The 20,137-nt window shown below is 41.7% G+C and overlaps 1 protein-coding gene across 1 annotated transcript in view; it reads left to right on the top strand.

The window, feature by feature from the left end:
* MTUS2 (microtubule associated scaffold protein 2) overlaps window positions 1–20,137 on the top strand; it is a 545,841-nt gene that overhangs the window by 348,562 nt on the left and 177,142 nt on the right. The window lies entirely within an intron of this gene.

The raw sequence follows: 20,137 nt of genomic DNA, 5'->3' as shown, positions 1-20,137 counted from the left end.
GGTGTAAGCGACCTTTGGGTTGTTACCCAGCTAGCATAAGATAGAGCAACCCTGAGGCAATTTGAATTCATATGGAAGGCTGAACTGGTCTCCAGTTCTCCCCAGGATCAAATACATATAAAGGCGACATGCAATCACTTTTGCCCTCTCCTTCTTGGATGATGCATTAAATGCTGCTTGCCCAAGCAATGTGCACATAAACAACAGAAGAATATATCTTTTGAACAAGAAAAGAAACCATCTCTGCACCTAAAATTGGGCAAAGGGAGTATTTACTACAGGCCATATTCTGGCTTCAATCTACACTGTGCCTTGTACATTTTGGGTAATATCACAATGTAAACAATAAATAATGAGATGTAACTCACATAGACTTTGGGTCCTGGCTTGAGAACAGCTTGAGGCCCCTTAATGTTTGTCATTTCATTCTGTTGCATGGTGGGTTTTATTATATGCTGTTTAAAAAAGTGCATTATTTCCAGCTAGACATCATGATTGTATGTGCGTTAGGCATACTTTCGTATTCAATCTGAGCTTTTAGAGAAATGAGAAAATGTTCTTCTCAAGATAAAATTGTATGCTGTTTCACCCTACTATTTGATGTTCCATTTACATTGTCCCTAAATGGCAAAAATTCCTAACATGTAAATTGACAGTGACAATACCACCTGAGTTATTAGCAGAATCAGCAGCAATCTTCAAGTTTTCTTCTGGCACCATGTAATAAGGATGTGACACACAGGAATGACGGAGACAGTTTGTTCAGTTTCAAACCAAATAATGTAAAAACACTGTGACCGAATGCTTGTTGGAATACACTGGAGGTTTCCTTATGAACAATAATTGTTTCTAGAGCACAGCATCATTCTTTTATCAGGTCTGAGAGATTTTATGACATTGTAAACTTCATAAAACTCTGGAACTATCTGACTGGCTGTCAGTGATGTTATACCATATCAAAAGTCCCTAGTGAACAAAGGGATTACTCACTGAAGCCTGGCCACAAACTGCTCTATGCAGCAGGATAAGATTAATGGCTGTTTCGTAGATGTTCCATCTGGTCACTAGCTGCAGCAGCCAATGACGATCTTTCGAATTGTGCTCTCCTCTTATACCCCAAATGTCTTAGTTTTAGGAAGATAATCCAGCAGAGAGGTCGGGGGGAAAATCTGTGAGTGGACTAAAATTTTCTTCATTTTTGACATCCTTTTATTTAACAATAAATGCACGGTTACTGTAAAAGTAGCCCAAGATACAATGGTGTATTATATAGGTCCTTCAGGAAAGAAATGCACTCTTACAAAAACCTCACTGAAACTAGTGCACATGGCGAGTCTGTGCCAAACAAAGAGAAACAATAAAGCTAACAAAATGTTAGGAACCATTAGGAAAGAGATAGATAATAAGACAGAAAATATCATAATGCTACTATATAAATCCGTGATGTGCCCTCACCTTGAATACTGTATGCAGTTCTGGTTGCCTCATCTCAAAAAAAGATATCTGAGAACTGGAAAAAGTACAGAGAATGGCAAAAAATGACTAGGGGTATGGAACAGTTTTCATATCAGAAGAGATTACAGAGACTGGGACTGGTCATCTTAAAAAAGGGACAACAAAGGGGTGATATAATAGAGGTCTATAAAATTGTGAATGGTGTGGAGAAAGCAAATATGGAAGTGTTATTTCTGCTTCACATAACTCAAGAACGAGGGTTTCACCCATTGGAATGAATAGGCAGCAGGTTTAAAACAAACAAAAGGAAGTACTTCTTCACACAACGCACAGTCACTCGCAAGGGATGTTGTGAAGGCCAAAAGTATAACTGCGTTCAAAAAAAGAATTGGATAAGTTCATGGAGGACTTATCCATCAGTGGGTATTAGCCAAGATGCAACTCCATGCTTTGGGGGTCTGTAAATCTCTGACTGCCAGAAGCTGGGACAGGATGAATCACTCAATACATTACCCTGTTTTGTTCATTCCTTCTGAAGCATCCAGCGCCAGTCAGTCAGAAGACAGGATACTGGGCAGATGGATCATTGGTCTGACCCAGTCTGGCCATTCTTATTTTTCCTTTGATAGACAGCATTCCTCAGAGTACTTGTCATGAGACACCAAGCCCTTTCAGCTAATGGTAATCTGTTCAAATCCTACCAGTTATTGACAGTGGCTGAAAATTGTTACTTTCTAACAGTGCTTCAGTGGCCTGAGTGAACTGAGTTGGTGGCCTCAGTCCATTTTCGTATGGACAGTTGTTGCTATAACAAAAGCCACTACCTGTCTTTGTGCCAATTGGCATCCTTGTCTCAGTCTAGGGATGAGGACTGAATGAAAATTAAATAGGTCTCATCCTCTTGGGATGGTCCTTCTAGCTCAGAGTTAAGGCATATTGGGCAGATAGCGTAAGGAACCTTGCGCTTGGATGTCACGCTGTACTTGATCTCTGAATAGAGGATTTTAATCTTCTGGGAAGTCATGCTTTCATATTTAACAAACCAAACAGAAAAACAATACATCCTTCCTATATGAACTGAACTTTGACATGTTATGCAGTAGTCCTTTCCAGACATGACTGGCAGACATCAGTCCCTTATCATCTGCTGTAGGTTTGGAATTGTGTTCGTCCATAGAATAGGCACTAAAACAGTTTTCATCATGTGCTGTGTAAGGGCCTAAAGCTGCCAATGCCATACATTGGCCGTGAGTTAACTTTTAATTTAAAGATATGTGTAAGTGAGCAAAGTGTAGAGATGTGGAATTACTGTACCAATTTGCTCACAAAGATCAGGAAAATGATTTTGTTTCTAGAATATCAGAGTTAGAAGGGACCTCAGAAGGTCATCTAGCCCAACCCCCATGCTCTAAGCAGGACCAATCCCCAGACAGATTTTTACCCCAGTTCCCTAAATGGCCCCCTCAAGGATTGAACTCACAACCCTGGTTTTAGCAGGCCAATGCTCAAACCACTGAGCTATCCCTGCCTCTTCAGTCAAGTCTTCACTGTTTGCTGTTATGCATATAATGCATGAAGTGCATAGATGTTAAATAACAGTTCCCTGAGAAACACTACAATCAGGGGTGGCTCCAGGCTCTAGCACACCAAGCACGTGCCTGGAGCGGCAAGCTGTGGGGGGCGGCCTGCTGGTCGCGGTGAGGGCAGCAGTCAGGCTGCCTTTGGTGGCATGCCTGCAGGAGGTCTGCTGGTAATGCAGATTTGACAGCATGCCTGAGGGAGGTCTGCCAGTCCTGCGGTTTCAGCAGCAATTCAGCAGCGGGTATGCCGAAGGCACGGGACCGGTGGACCTCCTGCAGGCATGCTGCCGAATTCGCGTTACCAGCAGACCTTCCGCAGGCGCGCCACCGAAAGCCACCTGACTGCCGTGCTTGAGGTGGCAAAATACATAGAGCTGCCCCTGCCTACAATACATGCTTTAAATTGTCATTTGTCTGTCTGAGAATCAGAGGAGGGTATGTAAAGACAAAGCACTGAAGGTTTTCTACCAGTTAGATGAAACCTCGTCCCTCTTCTTTAAGGATATAGATGGCCCTGAAGACAGTGGAGTGTTAGTGGTTTCACTTTTCAGGGAACAGATGCTGAGGAACTACTCCATGTCCCCAGTGCACTGTAGAGTACTTCTACCAATGTGTGACTGATCTCTCACGAGTAATGCAGAAAGCAGAAGCAAGGGACTGTCCAGTGAGTCCACAGCTACAAAGATGATGACCCACTCTTCAGCTCCCTCATGCCCACCTTGCAGAGGAGGGGAGGATCATTCATGGATTCTACACATTCAGTACCCACATCTAATGCTTGTGTGAGGCATGACATGATTCGGTGACAGAAATTACCAGTTACGTGAGAGAGGTGGAGCACCAAGCATGGTTCTCTATTGCTGCACTGCAGGACAGTTCTGTAATGTGATTTATTATTATGAGCCTTAGTTGGTTTGTGTCTGGAATAGAAGGAATCCACTCTCAGCATATACAGAGGACCTTTGCAAAAGCTCAGATATCCTGACTTTGCACAGGGGATGAAGATTATATGTAATATAATATTAGTGTTTATGGTACATGGGCAGAGATTTGTGGCAATTACCTACAGCACAGGACTAGAAATCAGCATTCTTGTATCCTATTCCTGTTCCTATGTCCTGTTTCTGGTTCTCCCACTGATTTTGTGTGACCTTATGTAAGTCATTTAGATCCAGTTCCTCAAAGGTATGTATACGCCTTTCCCACTGAAATTCTTAATGGCCCAATCTTACCCTTCCTATCCAAATGATGCAGGCCGGATTATAATCAGTAGGAGTTAGGCACCTAAATACCTTTGAGCATCTGTCTCCTAATCTCTCTGTGCCTCATTTAGGTGACCCTGCATATCATTATTTATTATTAAAATTTTGTTATTTATTAGTGTTTCTTATAATAAAAGAAGACTACTCATTTCAAGACAGTAACCCCAGCCGACATCTTCTGAGTGGGAAGAACAAGACCAGGGCAAAAAGGAACAAGTAAACATTGTGTCTGATCTTTCTTTTAAGAAGGAGAAAATTTCAGTAATTTTGCTTATAAAAGTGTTAAAAATTGAACAATAAATTTTTAAAAAATCAATTTAACTTCTGTTGTTTAAGTGCAAGTTTTATTTCATGTACTTTTAAGAATTGTTGTTTACAAAGTATCTGCAATTTAATGTCTGTTTACTCACTGCAAAATATTATGCATCAAATGTTTTAGATTATTCTAGTTCATAGAAGCATAATTGTATCTGCAACAACCATTGAAAAACATATTAAATTTCGTCACAGTGTTTAGCATTGCTGGTTTGCAAAGTATTACCAGATCATGTTCAAAGGAATCTAATTAAAGCAATTGTTTTCAGCAAACATTTGATGGGGCAGATTTTCAACAGGTCCCATGGGAAAGTATATACTTTCTCCCTATAAGTAATAACCATCTAAAGCTGCAATTTTGCTTTTGTTTTTTATTTGATTTTCAAATTGCAGTTTTCTTCCAAGCACCTCCAAAATGAAAGAACTTATTAAAAGAAAAAATCAGTTTGATTAAGGAAGTTGAAATGTTTTTTTGCAGTGGGGTGAGGGGGAGGAAATGTTGTTTAAACTGCAAAACTCTGTAAGCTTAATGTAGTCAGTTTCACTGTTGCAGAACTAAAAGCAGGGTATCTAGCATATGGGAAAGCAAAACCTCCCACAGCTAAATAAACTGTCTGACAGTTTGAGCCCTGGTGCATGACGAGATTTTTATCTACTTTTTATTTTAGTATTGTTGCCTCTATGGATTTTCTCTTACATGAAATTTGATTCTGTAAGTTTGCTAGAGATGGGTAGCTATTACAGTTGGGCCTTAACTGTTAAATACAGTTGGGGTTTGGGGCCAGATTTACAAAGGTATTTAGACACCTAAAGATGCAGATAGGCACCTAGTGGGATTTGCAAAAGCACCTAAGCGAGTTAGGTACCTAACTCATATTGACTTTCAGTAGGTGTATCATAAGCATCTTTCCCAATTCTGAACCTTAGCGTCCAAAATGTGGGTGCCTAGCATGAACCTCCAAGCTTAATTACCAGCTTGGATCTTATCTCTTCTCTGCCACTGCGCCTGCCCTCGCTCTGGTCCCCAAACTTCCCTGGGGAGCCCACACTCAGAGGTCCTGAGTCTTACCTACTCTCCCTTCCCCCCTCTCTCTCCTCACCAGACTTTCCTCTCTGGGCTAACCTGAGAGTTACTGATGCAATCTCTTTACTCACAATACCAGAAGTATGTCTCTCTCTTCCCAAAAGAGACAAACCCAATACAAGGAACAGAGATGATTCTATCTCTTCCCCCTCCCACCAATTCCCTGGTGCTGCAAGCTTACCCTCCGTAGAATCTAACCAAGAGGATTCCCTCCCCTTCGTTCCTTAACCTACCCAGAGAAGAAAAACTCAAAAAAGTTCTTAAAAAGAAAGCTTATATAAAAAGAAAGAAAAAAGACATGAAATATTTCTGCATCAAGTGACAATACAGGGCTTTGCTATAAGAATATGAATAAACAGTCTGATCCAAAAGATATCCAATTTGAAAAATTCCGCAAGTACACACACTGTAAATACAACCAAAACAACTAAAAGCCTATATTGTTTTTGTTACTGTACTTACAATTTGGAAACAGAGCATTAGAAGATGAAAAACCCGTCTCATAGCTGAGAGACAGACGAAAAGACTCCGACCCCAAAAATTACCCTCCTTGACAAAATCCAGTTTCCTGATTGGTCCTCTGGTCAGGTGTTTGGTTCCCTTTGTTAACCCTTTACAGGTAAAAGAAACATTAACCCTTAGCTATCTATTTATGACAAGGTGTTAGGCACCTAACTCACTTGGGCACTGTAGTAAATCTCACTGAGTGCCCATCTTCATCTTTGTGAATCTGGCCCTAGGACTCTACATGCAAAAGTTGTGGGTCTTTGGACCTGGTTCAGGCTCATCCCTGCCATTTACAGGTTATGGAGGAAAACAGTGTTCCCTGGTGTTTTCAGACATTTCTGCCACTAATGTAACTTGCAGGGTAACAGTTAAACAGGTCAGTCTCTTTCTTTTCTCTAGCCTATTTTTTTCCAATGGGGGCTTAAATACATTTTTCCCCAGTGAAGAGGAGCATGTGCACATTATGTGAGCTCTGCCACTAAGGGTATGTCTACAGTGCAGTTAAAAACCCGTGGCTGTCTTATGCCAGCTGACTCGGGCAAAGAGGCCATGTACTTGCGGTGTAGACATTTGGGCTCGGGCTGGAACCCAGACTGTTGGATCCTGCATGGTGGGAGGGTCCCAGAGCTCAGGCTCCAGCCCGAGCCTGAACATCTACACCACAGTTAAACAGCCCTGTGAGCCCAAGTCAGCTGGCATGGGCCAATCATGAGTGTCTAATTTCAGTGTAGATGTATCCTTAGTGTTCCGGACATGGATACATGCTAGTGTTATCTCTTACATACACCGGACAATGGTGATCTCAAGTCTAACTCTTTATAATACCAGAAAACAGCTGTGCACTCCCATTCCATCGGCACTTATGCAGCTCTAGTGCTTCCTTATTTATGAGTGATAGCACTATCTTCTGCTTCAATCCATGATTTTCAAGAGCAGGGAATACTTTGTAATTCTGGATCTGACCTAGGTGTCCCTTGATCTTTCCTCTTCGTGTCTCTCTCTCTCTCTCTCTCTTTTACCCAACAACCAAGGAACAAACAATAGGTTAGGGGATGGCAGCAGCAACCCAGGAAGAGGAGGATGGCTGGCCTCTTGTCTTCCCAAAGTTTAGGTGAGGATCTTGTATGATCTGTTTGATGTAGGTGCACTCAGTACTGACTCTGCCCATTATCAGCCTCTGGTTCAGAAGCCTCACTGCGCACCCAGAGTTAATGAGGCTCCCAAACACAAATGGCAAAATCTGAGGAGGGCTGTACAAACAGCTCGTGCAATTAAAGCTGCCATTTCTGTAGTGCATGGAATACTACTCAATTGCAGCGGCCTGTCTGCCATATGTGGTTATACACTGCAATACAGATGAGGAGAAAGAAAGCATGATTGCCACTTGCAGAAAGTAATAAGGTCATGGATTTTTCTCAGTGCTTTGATTGGTGCTTTGGTCCAGACAGTGTCTGAAGACTCACTATTTTCCCTCTGAGATCATCCAAATTAATATAGGGGAAGGAGGAAGATAACTATAGTACTGTGCACATATCGTAACACAGGGAGTCAGTGGCACAGCTAGGATTAGAATACAGGTCTCCCAATCCCACTCAGAAGTCAGTGCACTATAGCAACATTTTCCTATCTGTGATCTAGCAGCATATCTCTTGTGTTCCTTTCTAAAAGAGTAATAAAAAAGAAACGTCATGGTGATAGTGAGGTGCCTGACAGAAAGTACAGTTTTTGGAAGCTTCATTATGAGTAGCTGTCTCAAAAGGTGGAATTAATAAAACACAGTTAATTATCTGAAATGCATTTGTGGGCTCTCCACCCCACCACCCTTTATGTCCCAGGACATCCAGTCTGCCAGCTCGCTTCCCCATAACAATGTAACATCCCAGCATGCACTATTCTGCCTCACCGTGCCGAAGAGTGAAAAGAGACACGTGCGTGTTTGCTGTGTGATGTAGCAGGGTTCCATGTTCACTGACATCATCAGCATTGTTTTGGGAGCTGGCAGGCAGGAACGGGACTGGATGTTACTGACCTAAAATGCTGACAGTTGTTAAGGTGCTGCTTGGCCCCTGTGTTAGTACAGTGAGATGAGGCCGCCAGCACACATTGCTAAAACTGATGGAATTCAATTATCTCCATTGGTAGGTCACCTTTACCAATGTCATATCCTTTTAGCTGTACCCTTTTCCTACGTCTTAAAATAAGGGATAGAAAACTCTTTGCCAATTCACCTGATTATCCCAATTTTTGATTATCCGATCTGGCCCTTGTCCCCGTTAGATAGGATAAAAGGGGTTCCAAAGTGCAAATTTAAAGCACATTCAAAAATCCATCATAATAGGGGGAGGTTGCACACTTTGAATAAGTGACACTGGTACTCTCCGTAAAATATAGTTAATTGTTAATACATGTTTTTATTTTTTCATAAAAAGCAAAAAACTAAAGATTCTCTGTAAAAATGCAAATTCCGCATTTTTCCTCATTTTTTGGTGGCTAACGGATATCTAGGATCCCTGCTGATCTCCTATTCTGTCAGAAATTCCCATCCATATCCCCAGAAGATGCATATAGTAGCTACTCCTCTTTCTTTGCAGTTAATAAAAGTAAACATTCTCACCTTCACCACATCTGTTTCTGAAAATATCTCATCAGACATTTCATCATGATGGTAATAACTTGAGGGTGCTTCTTGTCAATTTAATCATAATCATATATTGGACTGAATAAATTCCGTGGGAAGGATTTTCAAAAGTGATCAGTATGTTTTGGTGCCTCAATTTTTGGGTGCCCAACTTGAGATACTTTAAAGAAGCCAGATTTTCAGAGGGTGGGTACTGAACACTTTCTAAAAATCTTTTCCTTCTTCCAAGCGGCTTAAAAACAGTAATGTTAGACGATACAAGTCTAGGTTAGTGATCCAATTGATTGTCTCTGGTGACACAAAGTGGATGGCAGAGATACTGCCAGGGTATGATCATTTCTGGAGGAGGTAGGTGCATCTGCTGCGTGGTATGTGGATGCGGTTCAAAGTGAACCATATTTTCCATGGGAGGGAAAAGCCACTGGGTTCTTTACTTGGGTTCTCCATTAGATGTTTGTTCTGGATGTTGACATCCTTCTATCTTGCTTGCAACTAGGGTAGGTATTGACAATGTTATCATGGTTGAATGCACAACTACAAAATTGGGAATAACTGACTGCGTGGTAGTACTGCTGAAAAGGAGCTGGGTCACAAATTGAATATGAGTTAACAATGTGATGCAGTTGCAAAAAAGGTTAATATCATTCTGGATTATATTAACAGCGATGTCGTATGTAAGAAACAGCAGGTAATTGTCCTGCTCTACTCACTGGGTGAAGCCTCAGCCGGAGTACTGTGTCCAGTTCTGTGTGCCATGCTTTAGGAAAGATGTGGACAGACTGGAGGGAGTCCAGAGCAGAGCAACAAAAATGATAAAAGGTTTAGAAAACCTGACCCCTGAGGAAAGGTTAAATGGGCATATTTAGTCTTGAGAAAAGAAGACTGAGGAGGGACTCAGATAGGTTCAGGGCTGTTATAAAGAGGACTGTGGTCAGTTGTTCTCCATGTCCGCCGAAGGTAGGACAAGAAAGTAAGGGGCTTAATTGCAACAAGGGAATTTTAGGTTAAATGTTAGGAAACATTTTCCAACTATGATAGTAGTTAAGCTCTGGAATAGGCTTCCAAGGGTGGTTGTGGAATTCCTGTCACTGGGGGGGTTTATGAACAGGTTAGACAAACATCTATTAGGGTAGAGTTAGGTTTATTTTATTCTGCCTCAGTGCAGGGGGCTGGACTTGATGACTTCTCAAAGTCCTTTCCAGCCCTGCATTTTTGATTCTGCACTTTTATGATCTGTCTGGTATGGAGTACAGCACAGCCAGTGTCATCTGAACGTCACTCAGCAACATCCCAAGTAGAACAGCAGTGGGAATAGTTTCTAAAAAGCAGGCCCCTTTACAAAATGCGTACATTCCGTTAAGTGTGCCACTTGAAATTCCAAGCTCTTCTGTAAAGTATTCAGTGACTTTTATTACATGCCGTTGTTTTGCCAGTTGTGTAAATTAGCCCAAATTAAATGTGTTATATAACTCTGCTTTACAGTCAGCAAGTTGTATGCATCTCTGCCACCAAAGTACACAGAAATTTTACCAAGTAATGAAATACTGACCTTGGTCAGCAATGTTTGTAACAAATACATAAGAAAGACATTGGAGATGGCCCAAGCCACAAAATTTGGATCTAGATTTCAAAAACTCAGTGCCCCAAAAGCCTGTAGCATGTTTAGGTTGAGGTTTGGTTTTAGACCCATCTCCCATGGGGTATAGACCCCATTGTACTACAGCCACCAAGAGGTTAACAAGTAGGCTGTTTTCCTTAGCTGCCGGTAATTGCTGGGTCAGCAACTGCTGGGCGATTAGAAGGCTGCAGATTTGGATTGCTTGGTAAAATAGACTCCAGCAAACACTGTGATTTAAAATGGCTCAGTGAAATGTGTATCTCTAGGAACAAAGGATGTAGGCCATACTTACACAATGGGGGACTTTATCCTGGGAAGCAGTGACTCTGAAAAAGATGTGGGAGTCATGGTGGGTAATGAGCTGAACATGAGCTCCAAGTGTGATGCTGTGGTCAAAGGGACTAATGCAAGCCTTGGATGCATGAACAGGGGACTCTTGAGTAGGAGTAGAAAGGTTATTTTACCTCCGTTATTTGGCACTGGTGCAACCACTGCTGAAATACTGTGTCCAGTTCTGGTATCCACAGTTCAAGGACATTGATAAATTGGAGAGGGTTCAGAGAAGAGCCACAAGAATGATTAAAGGGTTAGAAAACAGGCCGTATACTGATAGACTCAAGGTTGAAGGAGTGACTTGATACTGTCTGTTAGTAATTACATGAAGAAGAAATACTTAATAATGAGCTCTTCAGTCTAGCGGAGAAAGGTGTAACAGGATCCAGTGGCTGGAAGTTGAAGCTAAATAAATTCAGATTAGAAATAAAATGCACATTTTTAGCTGTGAGAGCAGGGCTGGCTCTAGCCATTTCGCCGCCCCAAGGATGGCGTCACACCGCGTGGGGCGGGGGGCTCTGCCACTAGCTGGTCCCGCGGCTCTGGTGGACCTCCCGCAGGTGTGCCTGCGGATGCTCCACCGGAGCCATGGGACCAGCGGACCCTCCGCAGGCACGCCTGTGGGAGGTCCCGCCGGAGCCGCCTGCCGCCCTCCTGGCCACTGGCAGAGCGCCCCCCGTGGCATGCCGCCCCAAGCACACGCTTGGTGTGCTGGGGCCTGGAGCCGGCCCTGTGTGAGAGTAGTTGACCATTGGAACAATTTACCAAGGGTAGTGGTGGATTCTCCATCACTGGCAATTTTTAAATCAAGACTGGATGCTTTTCTAAAAGATCTGCCCTAGGAATTATTTTGGGGAAGTTCTGTGTAGGATGACCAGACATCCCAATTTTAGAGGGACAGTCCCGGTATTTGGGGCTTTGTCTTATATAGGTGCCTATTAGCCCCACCCCTGTCATGATTTTTCACACTTGCTATTTGGTCCCTCTAGTTCTGTGGCCTGTGCCATGCAGGAGGTGAGACTAGATGATCACAGTGGCCCGTTCTGGCCTTGGAATCTATGGCTCTGTGATCAAAGGAGAGGAGTGGCTGCCAGAGTGACCGAGAGACTACTCAGATGAGACTCTTTCACTAGTAGACTGGCAGGAAGCTGGCTAGGAAGTCAGAGAGGGAGAATCGGAGAATATGAGCCTGGAAATGCCTCCAGAGAAGCAAAGTAGGAAGCAGCCCTAGGAGGTAGCAAGGGAATGTAACGAACTGGTCCCAGCTGCTGAATACAGATTGCCTGGCTGGACGCCAGAGGAGTGGACAGGCCTTGTTTCCATATGAACCCTAGCCAAGGGGATAGGTACACTCTCTTGGAGCGAAAGGAGTCAGGACGCTGCAGGGGCCTGGTATTATCAACTCTTCATTAGGGTCATTGGGCTCCTTTTCTTTCCGACTCTATTGCCCTGGAAGAAAACAGAGTGTAAATGACCCAGCCAGATAGAGGGAAGCTACCCAGCATGGGGCCAAATGACTTGTTGCTGGAGTGGGGAAACTGAGGCCGAGTTGCCATTGTACTACCCACAGCCATGAGGGGGTGCTGGCTGGCAAAGGCACTGTTGACCTGAATTTATGGGCTTGTTTACTATGGCTTCCTACTGGTCTGATCAGAAGATATTTTAGGTTCTTGTCCCAATTCAGGCTACAGGGTTAGAGAACGCAGAGAGTTCAGTGTCGTGAGAGGACTCTCAGGTTGTGTGGCAAGGACACTTACACTCAGGGGGCGGCTCCAGGCATTAGCACGCCAAGCGCATGCCTGGGGCGGCAAGCCGCGGGGGCGCTCTGTCAGTTGCCGCAAGGGTAGCAGACAGGCTGCCTTCGGCGGCTTGCCTGCGGAGGGTCCGCTGGTCCCACAGCTTCGACGGACCTCCCACAGGCATGACCAGTGGACCCTCCACAGGCAAATCGCCGAAGGCAGCCTGCCTGCCGTGCTTGGGGCGGCAAACTGCTTAGAGCTGCCCCTGCTTACACTGAGGATAATACTAAATTGATAAGATCTTTATTAGTATGAATGAAAGAACAATAAATGCTATTGAACACAGAGTCACAAAGAAGTAATACAATTCTATGACCCCTGGTGGTAATATCTCTATTCTAAAAGACTACTTAAGCTAGCATGCTCACACCCTTCCCTGAAGACCTGAGGACCAGCTCAGAGGACCAGCTTCATATCTGGCATGCCCAAGCCTTGAGTGTTGAGTAGCCAGGCTGTATTGAAAAGCTGAGCTGATAGCTTGATAGAAGATAGAAAAAAGTGACCACCCTGCCCTTTTATAAGGTCCTACACTGCGTTAATCCTGGCCCAACCTACCATGCCCAAATCTTATTTCCTCACCCAAATAAATCTTTGGGTACACTTACTCTAGGTTAACATGTTCTGACATATATTCTTATGTATTAATATCGATTATCTCATTTCGAAAACCATTACCCTTGGCCTTACTTCTGACTTCCACGTTCTGCGGTGTGCCCTGCGGTTACCAGTCTGCTCCAGACCTAAGGTAAACAGATTCAGTTCTTTGTTTGGTTCCCCATGCATTTCCCCAAAGTAAAGGGGGGCGACTGGTAAGCCATTTATCTATGCCAAAGGTTGCAAACACTCATACTGACACGCTCTAGCTAATCATACAGGATATAGGCCTGTAGGTTGCTTGTGTTACAGCCATGAATAACCATGAATAACTATTATGAATAGTATATATTGGAATTCAACATAAACAAAACTCTAGAAAATAAGATCATCAGTAATACTAAGATATGATAACAAAATAATCAAACCAATAAAGAAAACATATTATGCAATATAGCAAGCTAGCAAACTGGCTTTATGGGCTACAGCACCCGTAGGCACCATCTATATCAGTGGTTCTCAAACTTTTGTACTGGTGATCCCTTTCACATAGCCAGCCTCTGAGTGTGACCCCCCCCCTTACAAATTAAAAATACTTTTTTATATATTTAACATCATTATAAATGCTGGAGGCAAAGTGGGGTTTGGGGTGAAGTCTGACAGCTCACAACACCCCAAGTGAAAACCTGGTGACCCCCTTATGGATCCCGACCCCCAGTTTGAGAACCCCTGATCTATATGGAGCTAACATAATCATTATGTCTGCTTATACCACTCTCATTACTGAAGTATTTGAGGGCTTTACAATTTCCATTAAAGAAAGGCTTCAATCCTGCAAGATGGTCTGCGCAGGTGCAGAGGTCCACCTGCACAAACCAAGTTGCAGGATCAGCACTTGATATGTACAGTTGAGGTTTTTCCTTCTTTATTTGTTGGAAAAGCCAAATAAATTATATAAACGTATACTTGTAAAATAGAAATAGAGTAACTGAAAGTGTTTCTCTTCTTGTATTGCATTTCAATGGTTTAGAAACACACCAGACTTTTCAGATTAAACTGTGATATATTTTTATTAATGTGGGGACAAGGTCAGATTTCTAGTTGTTCAGGAGCCCCAACTGGGCATAAATTTTCAAAAAACTCAGCTCCAATTTAGGAACCAAAATTAGCACTAGGTTTTCAATGGCATTCAGCACCCTGTTGTGACACCATGTGCTGACTGAGAGCTTTTGAAAATTTGGTTACTTATTTGATGCCTAAATAGGTTGAGCTCTTTTGAAAATCAGATTCCAATTTTCAGTGTTGTGCTCTTTTAAAATTCTTACCTGTGTGTGTGTGAATGTGTGTAGACAAACAATACACTACAGTCATCTTATTATACAGTTCATTGGTAAAATATGTTAGTTCGGTTTAATGTGAAACAAACGTACACTTCGAAGTCAGTAAAATAAAGTGCAGTAATAAAAACATTTTCAACTAGGTTAAAAAAAAATACTGTGAATATCAATCTTCATGCCTCTTGGTTTGAACCAATCATGTGCTTAGATTGGAAATCTGTCACCTCATCCCTACTGTCAATGATCCATTACACAGTTGGCCTGATGCATTGTGGGATTTACACCTTTTTCTGAAATATCAGATGTTGGCTACCGGCAAAGGCAAATTAGCTGGACTAATAATCTGTTCTATAATCGTAATCTTGTTCCATCATAGTAACCCTTATGGACTAGTATGCATTCATATTATGTTTCTTGATCAATTATATAGCTTCAGATCAAATGGAAAAGTATGAAAGTGGATATGTAAAAGGAATTGTATGCACCAATAATTAAACAAGACTGAACTGAAAAGAAGACTGCTAAATTAATGCAATATGAAAGTGAACTGACACATTATGCAGCTTATCATTAAAGTATACAAATTGATTGCCAAGGTATATGGAAGAAATCACAAGTAAAGAAGGCAGTTTAATAAATTAAAGTATGGGAAAATGAGCTAAGCTAGTGAAATATTGCTTGTGTTTTTGTTTTAAATGTCGCTGGCTTATTCACAATGGTTTAGGGATTTTCCTGCTCAGACTATTACTCAGAGCACCAGACATTGACTCTAAATTATCATAACATCTTTTCTGTAATCTTTAAAACCTTATTATGTTGTTCCTAGTGACCATCGTTACTGGATAAGAAGTATTTTCCTTCCCATTGAGTTATGCAGCATGTCACATTACAACCATTTGTTGTTCTCTGATGTGGTCTCAATGGTTTGAGTCTTGCTTTTTGCATTTTCATATCTGCACGGTTTGACACTGTTATTTACTTGTGAAGAAGTCTCAAAGGACATCATTGTTCTGGTCCAGTAACACTGCAGACATACCTTTCATTGGTAGGAGAAGGCTAGATTTTCCAAAGCTAACCACCATTATTCTCCTTGTAATTATTTGCAGGTACAATTTAGGTCAGTGAAGCATCTTAACCCCTGGTCTACACTGGGGGGAGGAGAGGGGAATTGATCTAAGTTACGCAACTTCAGCTACATGAATAATGTAGCTGAATTCGATGTACGTAGACCTATGCACCACGGTGTCTTCACTGCAGTGAGTCGACGGCTGCTGCTCCCCCATCGATTCTGCCTGTGCCTCTCGCGGAGATGGAGTACAGAAATCGACAGGAGAGCACTTGGGGTCAATTTATTACGTCTTGATAAGACATGATAAATTGACCCCCACACTGATCCAGCGGGTAGTATAGACACCCCCTAAGCACCAGACTGGGTCTGTAAATTAAGTGCTTAAATGACCTGAGCTACACCCAAAAATAATCATAGATGCAAAACTGCACCTACAAATATTTGTTGTAGCAAAACTGGGCACCAAAGGGTAACCTGGTAAAGCCCAGATAGAAAATCAGGCCAAAATGTCGCAGGTGAGTGTTCGTCTTTAAATCATTCTGATGATCATGATTTTTCTCTGCTTTCTATAGTCATCTCTGCCCCTGACCTGCTGTGTGTATTTGAGCAATTCACTTGATCCCTTTGTGCCTAATTTTCTTTTTTTGTAAAGTACTTTGAGATATATGGATAACAAGTGCTATATAAGTGCTAAGTAGTGTTACTATTTATTATGTGATATCCTGCCTATAGATATACCTTTTGTTGTTTTTAAACTTACAGCAAGGTAGTGTCTGAAATGTTAATACAGAAAGGTCTCGGCTACTGCTCTGGATGAATGTGAGAGCGTCACTGAACATGCATGTATGCAGATGCGTCCTTTGTGTTTCCCTCTTGGGTGTGATTATAGCTGCAGTAGTTAACTAACAGTTCCCAGCTCATTGCCAAAACAGTCTGATGCTTGACCTACTGTGAAGATCCGGAAATGTATGCAGTTTAAGAGTCTTGGCGTTGCAGCTCATGAGACACTGAGCCATAGAAGAGGACTGGCTCCAAATGTTCTTGTACCTTCTCATGGTTTATTTATCAATAAAACAAAAAAGTTCAAAATATTGCCAGAAACAGGCCTCTTTTTGACAGCGCCTGCCCTTGTTCTCTGACAGAAAGAGACTGTAGGACACTAACAAATATAGATAAAGAAGGCTGTCACTATGCTAGCCCACTCGCCATTGGCCAGTCTTGCATGCAAAAGCTTCTGTGTCAAAATCTTCTGCACTGTTTACCGTTCAAGAAAGGAACTCTGCTCAGACTTAGGTGTGCGCAAAGCAACATGTTCCCTTGGCAAAATGATTGAATTTCTTTCAAGTTAAGTAAAGGATTTTTAAAAAATCCCAGTGACTTTTTTGCCTAAAAAATGTATGTAACTATTCGTGTGTGAGGCACACAGCCTGTTATCTGTGTATCAGCCTGGGAACCTGTTTTCGATTCATTGTTTCATTTAAATCCCTAGCCTACACTATTTGGCCCACCTCTGGCCTTTTCATATAGCCACATGCCCTGCACTGTAGAAGGATGGATGGGGTGCAGCCATGACTCCCCAGATGGCTCATAAATCTGTTCATCTTCCACATGTTTTTCCACAGAAGGGGAAGAAGGAATCCTTAGAGATCAATGACTTGCAGTAAGGAGTCAATAACCAGCAGTGTAGCAGAAGACCCTTAGCCACTCAGAAGGTTGTTAATACTAAGGACGTGTTCTCCCGCAAGATCATCATGCTGGTCTATAATTAAGAACAATATATGTGTATTTGTTCCTTTTATAGCACCCACGAGATGTACCAGGTGCTTCACAGAAGAGCTTAGAATCTAAGGCCATGTCTACACTAGCACTTATGTCAGCAAAACTTTTGTTGCTCGGGGGTGTGAAAAAACCACCCTCCTGAGTGACATAAATTTTGCCAGTATAATCTGCACAGTGCTATGTCGGCAGGAAAGCATCTCCCGCCAACATAACTACTGCCACTCACTGAGCTGTTTTTATTATGTCGACGGGAGAGCTCAGCTGTATTGGTACAGCAGTTCCACTGTAAGCTTGTAAGTGTAGACATGGCTTAAGTTTTACACATGACACAACAATTGAGGGCAAAGTATAAAGAGGAGTGGGCAAGGAAGGATGGAGCTTACAGTAATGTAATCCCATGGAACACCTTTCATGCATCTGCACATCTTGCTGTTTCTGTATATTCTTTTTAGTAAAAAAATAAGGAATAGGAAGATTTTAAGAGAGCAAATAATACTGAATCACTCGTAGGCCGTAGATGGAAATGTGCTGTCATGACTGACTAAAAATTGTTAGGTGAGGAGTCATCACATTATCTAATTTGCTTCCGTGAGGTAAGTGACTGCACTGAGTTAAATGAAAACTATTATTCTCCTCTCAGGAGGTGAGGAGTAGTGGGGTTTAATTTACTCTCTGCTTAGAATGTTAGCTTAAAAGAAAAGAAACATTCCGGAAATGTATGTAGCAAGCTGGAATTCCAGCCCTGCTGCTCGAATAATTCAGTGAGGGCCCAATCCCGTCCCCAGAGACATCAGTGGGAACAGCCTTGAAATTATGTAAACATACGTTTGTCTGTGTGCACACATGTATTCCCACACGCATTCACATGTGTATAGACTTCATATCTGGGTGAACAGCAAGATGAGATGTATTGTTCCTTAAGTAAAACAATGGCCTCAGCATGGTACATTGGATCTATAAATCTTGCCATTCAACTTGACATCCTCAAGAATTCAGTATCTCCTTGTTAAAGGATGAATAACGGAACAAATAATTTAAAAAATTCTGAGAGTGTTTGTTCCTCTTCTGTTCTGTTAATCTGCACAACCGTTTATGTGACAGGAAATGTCCATAGGCATTAACATCACTCTCCAGGTACTGGACATTTCTGGATACCTGGTATATGATCACATCACATTTCAGGTGGCTTTCCATTCAGCCTGTAATTATCCTTTAGTTATTGGCCCTGCTCTGTTGTGTTTCAAAGGGCAAGGCTTTTTGTTGCCAGCTGCACTTCATACTAAAAAAGCTGAATATATATAAATAAATAATTTGTCATGCAAGATCTCGCTCAGAATAGATTATATAGCTTCCCCTGGCACCTCATGCTTCAGACAGAAGAATTGCTTCCATGCTGGAAGCTAGCCAGATTTCTAAATTGAAATATTCTCTGTATAATAAATTTCACATAAGAGAATAAAAGAGAGGCATATGAGGCTTCAGTAAAAGGACATTTGAGCTGTATATCTCTGCAAATAACAATAAATATTTCCTCTTGAGGTAATTCCTATACTTAAAAAAAATCATCCCAAATCAACTAGGTGAGCACATTTCAAAGAACTGTTAATAATTTTAGCAGCATGTGGTTAAATGATTAAATGAGAGCATGCCCAATAAAATATCACTAACATCCAGGAGAGCCTTCGGCATGCATGTGTGTAGTGGACATTACACAGGTTGGGCCAAATTTCCTAGTGGTGTAACTTCATTGAAGTGAGTGGAGTTCTGCCAGCAGAGAATTAGCTCCATAATCTTTAACATTTGTTAAACTGGTGAAAAATTCCTGTAATTCTGAAGCAACATAACTGTGTAATGTATTAGGGATATTACGTGCATGGATGATACATGCTTGTGTTTTTTCTGCTCCCATTCAGGTACATCAGATGGTTTAATTTGAATTTGTAATGTAGCTTGTTATTTTAGTTAAGGTCAAATGTGTTTGTAGTATGCAGTGTAGTTTCAGGATGTTAAAGAGACAAGGTGGGTGAGGTAATATCTTTTATGGGTGAGAGAGACCAGCTTTCAAGCCACACAGAGCTCCTTCCGCCTTTCCCAGACCTGAAGAAGAGCTCGGTGTGGATCGAAAGCTGGTCTCTCTCACCAATAAAAAATATTACCTCACCCACCTTGTCTTTTAAATGTGTTTGTAGCAATTCATGTAGACTTTAGGCACACTCCTTTAACTAAGACGTGCATGCAAGCCACCTTAAAGGGACAGCAAACCTTAAGGTCTTTTTTCAAAGCTGGGTGATACAGTTTTTCCTTTTATCAGAAAAGGTGCTTTTCTTTTTGAAACGTGCACCTTTTTTATAACAGATCCTAAGATGTTCAGAAAGAAAATGAAAAGAGTCTCTTTATGGATGAATAAGAAACCTACATCTTAAATAGACTGAAGACTTTGGCATGCTAGCTATTTTAATAATGTTATCATTTCCCTACAGGCCATACCTAAATAGCATTTGATTCCTCTTTGTTTAAAATAATGAAAATAAAAATTATAGTCTTTCTATGAAATTCTGTGTCTTTTTTGCCAGTATCTGTGCTCAGTTTTCAAGCAAGTGCTTCATATTCCTGCAAATGGTCAAGTCCAAACATGCGGTAATCTCTCACTCCACTTCGGCTTTCTAGTTAATAGATAAAAAGACACTCCACTGTTACTTTTTTAAATGTAGAAAAGAAAACTGATTTCCTTATATCTGCAAAGAGCCTAGGATGTGATTATTTCTTA

Source organism: Chelonoidis abingdonii, chromosome 1 (genome assembly GCF_003597395.2).
Source record: "Chelonoidis abingdonii isolate Lonesome George chromosome 1, CheloAbing_2.0, whole genome shotgun sequence".
NCBI classification, from domain to species: Eukaryota; Metazoa; Chordata; order Testudines; family Testudinidae; genus Chelonoidis; species Chelonoidis abingdonii.
The sequence above is the reverse complement of the archived record's forward strand: the minus strand, read 5'-3'. Positions and strand labels throughout refer to the sequence as shown.